Below are 5,858 nucleotides of genomic sequence, written 5' to 3'. Positions count from 1 at the left end.
ATGACAGGGAAGGAGGGAATAGTGCTTTCAGACACCGGGAGTATGCAGACACCTGTCTCACAAAACAGCATCAACCACGGAGACTCCTCCAAGCTGGAAGATGGCCTCCATGGCGCACAGACGCACCGGCTTCGACATCCAGGACCTGCTCGCCCTCAACAAAGAGCCGCCGGCGGTCCCGAGGCGGCCGCTGTAGGCTCTGCTTCACAGGGCGCGCGTCCTGGGCGCCAGGTCGGCCCTCGGACACGGGGCTGTCGGGGTCGGCATGGGTTTGCTGGGGCCGGAAGGAGTACACTCGTTTTACAGTCAGCCCGCCTTCCTGGAGGTGCTGTCAGAGACGCAGAATGTGCACCTGCAGCCGCTGCACAGAGCGGCGCACATGGACGCACACAACTCCGCCAGTTCGGGTTACTGTTTGACGACAAATTGAAGATTATACAGGAACGTTGGTAGATTAAACACAATATTAATATTCATGTAGCTGTAGATAACACAGCAGAATGTTGTCGCACGTTTGCCTCATCATGGGGGCAACTGTTTATCATCAATTATTTCTTGAACATTAAATTAGAAAAAGTGATAAGTAAAGCAAGAAATCAAGCAAAGAAAAGAGGTTTTAATTTTTTTGGATGCATGGAAGCTTGGTGGGAAATAAACAAGAATAAAGGTCTCGCTACAACTTCCCATACACTCGTTATGCACTCCCAATTTTTCGTTTGTTTTAAACTTTTGTTTTATTTTATTTCTATTTAATTAAGAAAAAAAATTCACATCCCCCTACAATATTTTGTTGATTATTTTCACTGAATAAAAAAATACTTGACGAATTATTCTTGTAGTCATTTAAATATTTGCATTAGATAGAAAGTATGGAGGATTATGTGTGTGTGTGTCTATATGTATGTATATTTTATATATATATATATAGTCATATAATTATCATACATATATATATATATGTGTGTGTGTGTGTGTGTGTGTGTGTAATTTCTTATTTTTTTTACACACAATTGTTCCTGGCTGCATAGTGGTGCAGTGGTTAGTGCTGTTGCCTTTATTATCACTTTTTGCTGTTTTGAGATATTTACTAATTTCCCCTGACATTATGTACACTAATTCCTCATCTGGGGTAGTTGCCTTTTTTGGAGTCATCCTTTCTTTTCAGTAAGAGCCCAAATAGTCTGCAGGAAGTCCACAACACAGTTTCATTTGTTGCTAGGTTACAAGATATCAAGATCCAGGTTCGAGCCCCGGGTCAGGCGCGGGATCTTGTGTGGACATGCAATTGGGGACGAGGGATGATTGATACTCTAAATTGACTGTAGGTGTGACTGTGAGTGTGAATGGTTGTCTGTCTCTGTGTGTTGGCCCTGTGATGGACTGGTGACTCTTGCCTGAAGGCAGCTGGGATAGGCTCCAGCCCACCCATGACCCTTAATGTAGGAATAAGCAGAAGACAATGGATGGATGGACAATTGTTCTTCGATATTTTTCGTCACAGAGTCTGATGACATGAGTCTCTCCTCCTGAGTCAGAGCAAGAAACGAAAGAAGAGACGGCACAAGTAAACTTAAATATGACAAACAAATTAAAACACTTAAAAGGTTATATTTTAATAGAATCGTTTAACCTGCAGGACAATTTTCACGTCATATCAGCTGGAGGTGCTGGAGAATGCTTTTAATGAAGCCCACTACCAGATGTATACGCCAGAGAGATGCTCTCCATGAAAACCGAGTTACCAGAGGACAGGATAGGTGTGTGTGTGTGTGTGTGTGTGTGTGTGCACGTCTGTGTCTGTGAGCATGCGTGCTCCTGCACGCGTGTGTGTCTATGGTATAATATACGGTAATTTCCTCTCATGAATGATTCAATTGTTGGATTTAAAATCCAAAGAGTGCATGAACTTCATTTTAGATTTCTCCAGTAATCAAAACAAAAAAGAAAAAAAAGTCACCAGTCAGCTGCTCCATCATCTTCACAGCAGCTTTCACATTAGTAGCCAATAGTGTAATTAGTTAAATGAGGAGAACTTATCACCTCTTCCCCTGCGGGCACTGGGCCGCAGCCCTGAGATGAAAGGATAACTTCACAGAAATTAATTAGCACAGGTCAGTGGGTGAGTGGAGGGCCCTGCTCGGCTGCTACCAGCATTTTAATTTCCCGTGATATTTGAGCGCCTGTCTCCCATCAGTCGAGCCTGGAAATGAACTTATTTTTCAATCAGCCTCTATGCCCTCGGGGTTACCTCTCACAGGAAGCAACACACACACACACGCATACATTCCTTGTGCACTCACACTGCTGTCAAAGGCATGATTGCTCATCTGAGGCCCATCTTTTTATGAGATGGAGGTTATCATCAGATCTACCTGAATAGCTTTCCAGGTTCTAAGCTTTGATCTTTTTTAATCCCATGTACACACACGCATGCATGCACACACACACGTATACACACACATACATATACACACACACACACACGGAAAAAAACACCTGAGCTGTCAATGACAGGGTCAGAAGAAAATCATGAGTTATCTCGTATCAAATGTCCTTTTTGAATGTAATCACATTGTGGAATGTTCTATTCTTTCAATTGTAATGACATCAACTTTCATAATGAACATCAACAACATCTGGAAAACCAGCAACTAAAGAAGACTCTGTCAGAGCAGGCAGCTGAAAGGAAGGAGCTACAGCACCAGCTCATGGAGTCAGAAAGGAAGCTGTTTCAGGCTGGAGAAAAAAATCAGCTCCCTTGAGTGTCAACTCCTGCTGTGTCATGAGGCAAGTGAGTCTTATGAGACGACAACTGAGGAGGCCCTGAAGGAGCTGAGGGCCAGGATGGAGGACTTTGGCAACCGTAATTGCGCATTTGAGAGAACAGTTATGGAACCACGCGACCACTTAGGCGACAGTTATCTTCAGTAGAGGCTGTCTTAATATTTTCCAGTTTTGATTTATTAGGGCCTGAGCCCGGAGGTACTCCAGGGTGAAGACCCTGTAGTGTTTGCTCAGCACACTAGAACACTAAAAACATTAAAATAACACACTAAACAAGCTCCTTGCCCCACCGAATTTCACAGGCAGGTCACCGGGCGGGAGAGGTATACCATTGGTTTCAGTGGGGGGCCAAGAGAAGATCTGTTTTGCAAGGAATTGTTTCTTTCCTTTGTTGCGGAGGTACTCCGGGGTGAAGACCCTATAGTGTTTGCTCATGTTATCCATGTAGAGAACACCCGTTCACCTTTTCTGCATCACACAAAGACACAGCAGGTGGAACCAAAGATCTCAAATTTGGACTCATCAGACCACAGCCCCGATTTCCACTGGTCTAACGTCCATTCCTTGTGTTTCTTGGCCCAAACAAATCTCTTCTCCTTGTTGCTTTTTCCTTAGCAGTGGTTTCTTAGCTGCTATTCCAGCATAAAGGCCTGATTGGTGCAGTCTCCTCTGAACAGTTGATGTAGAGATGTGTCTGCTACTAGAACTCTGTGTGGCATTGATCTGGGCTCTAAACTGAGGTGCTGGTGACTTGTGATGTCTGAGGCTGGTGACTCAGATGAACTTATCCTCAGCAGCAGAGTAGACTCTTGGTCTTCCTTTCCTGGGGAGGTCCTCAAGTGAGCCGGTTTATTCATCATATTGCTTGATGGTTTTTGCGACTGCACTTGGGGACAAATTCAAAGTTTTTCAATTTTCTAGACTGACTGACCTTCATTTCTCAAAGTATTGATGGACTGTTGTTTCTCTTTACTTTGCTGATTGGTTCTTTCTTAATATGAATTCTAACAGTTGTCAAATAGAGCTGTCAGCTGTGACCCAACCTGACTTCTGCACAACACAACTGATGGTCCCAACCCCGGTAAGAAGGTAAGAATTTCCACAAATGAACCCTGACAAGGCTAACCTGTGACGTGAAAACCATTTCAGGTGATGACATCATGAAGCTCACTGACAGAAGGTCAAGGGTTTGCAGCGATGTCAACAAAGCAAAGGGTGGCAACTTTGAGGAATCTAAAATACAAAACACATTTACAGTTATTTATCATTTTTTCTTTGCTACATAATTCCACATACTAGGTTAATTGATACTCTAAATTGACCGTAGGTGTGACTGTGAGTGTGAATGGTTGTCTGTCTCTATGTGTTGGCCCTGTGATGGACTGGTGACCTGTCCAGGGTGAACCCCGCCTCTCACCTGAAGGCTGCTGGGATGGGATAGCTAAGAAGTAGGTGGTTAAATTGAAAGTAAATTTTTATGAATCTATTTCTTACATTACTGTGGAGGATTTACTTCCTAATCATCTACACACAAGCAAACCGATCTCAACCAAAATACATTGGGATAATTCAATTAAGGTTTTTTTTTTTTTTAAGGGTAGGTAATGCCTCTCTTCTTTTTCTCACTAAAGTACACTGGAATGGAAATGCTAACATCCAGAAGTCAACACACGTTTCAAGAATCCACAATGCGGCTGACTTTCAGCACATCAGAGACTCGAGAGAATTTTATTTCCATTCCCACACTCAGAAAAGGGAACACAGCTGGCAAAAGGTAAACCACAGAAAAACAAAGGTACTTAAGTCTTTCTGCTACCTGCAGCAATATCATGCTCTTATTATATGTAACAGAATATTTTTAAATCCCCCCCCCCCAAAAGATCCCTCCTTTCAAAACTTTCGAAATCTTCTTCAAACTCATTGATCGTCATCATGCCACTGGAGCGGACGACCGCAGGATCACCCAAAGAGAATGTACACTGATCATCTGGATACAATGAAACTAAAACATCAGTTACACAACTTTAAAAAAAAAACAAAAAAAGGGAACCATAAGAAATGTACTGTACAACCTTAGAGCCAAGAGACTGTGAAATAGAACGAGGCTGGGGTTCAGATTGTCTACTGTTTTGCGTAACTGATTTGATTATCTAAGTTTTCACAGTTCAGGTCAAATTAAGTGCCAACGTCTGTTTCCAAATGTTTACACGATGGAAAACACTTTGAGAATATCAATGAACAAAAAAATCCCTGTCATTAATTATGCTGGCAAAATCTTCTTCAAGGATTGATCCTAAAAGCCCTCGAGATGCCCTTTTCTTCAAATCATCAAGATGAACATATTGAAATAGCAGCTTTACTTACTATTGAATTCGCTTTTTAGTGACTGTTGCTCTTTGGCAGTGTCCTAGCTCTTCTTTATTTTTAAGTCTATTGTGCTTTCCTCACCTTGTGAATTGAGGTGGTGTGTTGGAGGGTGAAGGGCAATCGCAGAAGTGTCAAATATTTGCCACGCACACACATTTGCACTCACACACTCACACAGGGCGAAAAAACACAAACACATAGCATGCACACTATGTAGGCTGTGGCAAGCTACAAACCCTCGGGAACAAACATTTATTTGCACCTCTAACTGTGCACACTTCATGTGAGCGCCGTCTAACTACCCCAAACATGCTCCAAGGCAAAAAAGGTACTCATGCGCGACTATTCATGCAGTTTCTCACGACACACACGCCCACACACACCTCTGTAATATGGCAAGGTTAGTCATTGTAAAAGTGCGGATTAGTCGCAGTTTCACAAAGTTGTTTTTATTTGCCATTTAGTATTGGGATATTTTGCCAGTCAAAGACACTTAATTTCACAGTGCAACACAGTATGACAAACACTGACATTAGGGTCAAGACATATCATATGGGTGAGGTTAAAAAAAAATGTCCATACAAAAAAAAAAAAGTAAAATAAAATAAAAAGTGCAAAAAAACAACTTAACAGTCACTGGAAATAGCCTTAGTTCAAATATTCTTGTGTTAATTGTCCACTATAGAAACAAAAATCATCAGTAGCAG

General features: G+C 42.2%; 1 pseudogene; it reads left to right on the top strand.

Moving 5' to 3' along the window:
• Positions 1-5,195, top strand: LOC147257132 (visual system homeobox 2-like; annotated as a pseudogene).
• The last annotated feature ends 663 nt before the right edge of the window (positions 5,196-5,858 follow it).

The sequence above is a fragment of the Aulostomus chinensis genome, chromosome 8 (genome assembly GCF_037954235.1).
Source record: "Aulostomus chinensis isolate RoL2024-O1b breed Wild chromosome 8, RoL_Achi_v1.0, whole genome shotgun sequence".
Classification (NCBI taxonomy): Eukaryota; Metazoa; Chordata; class Actinopteri; order Syngnathiformes; family Aulostomidae; genus Aulostomus; species Aulostomus chinensis.
Note: the sequence above shows the minus strand (reverse complement) of the source record. Positions and strands in the feature narration are given on the sequence as shown.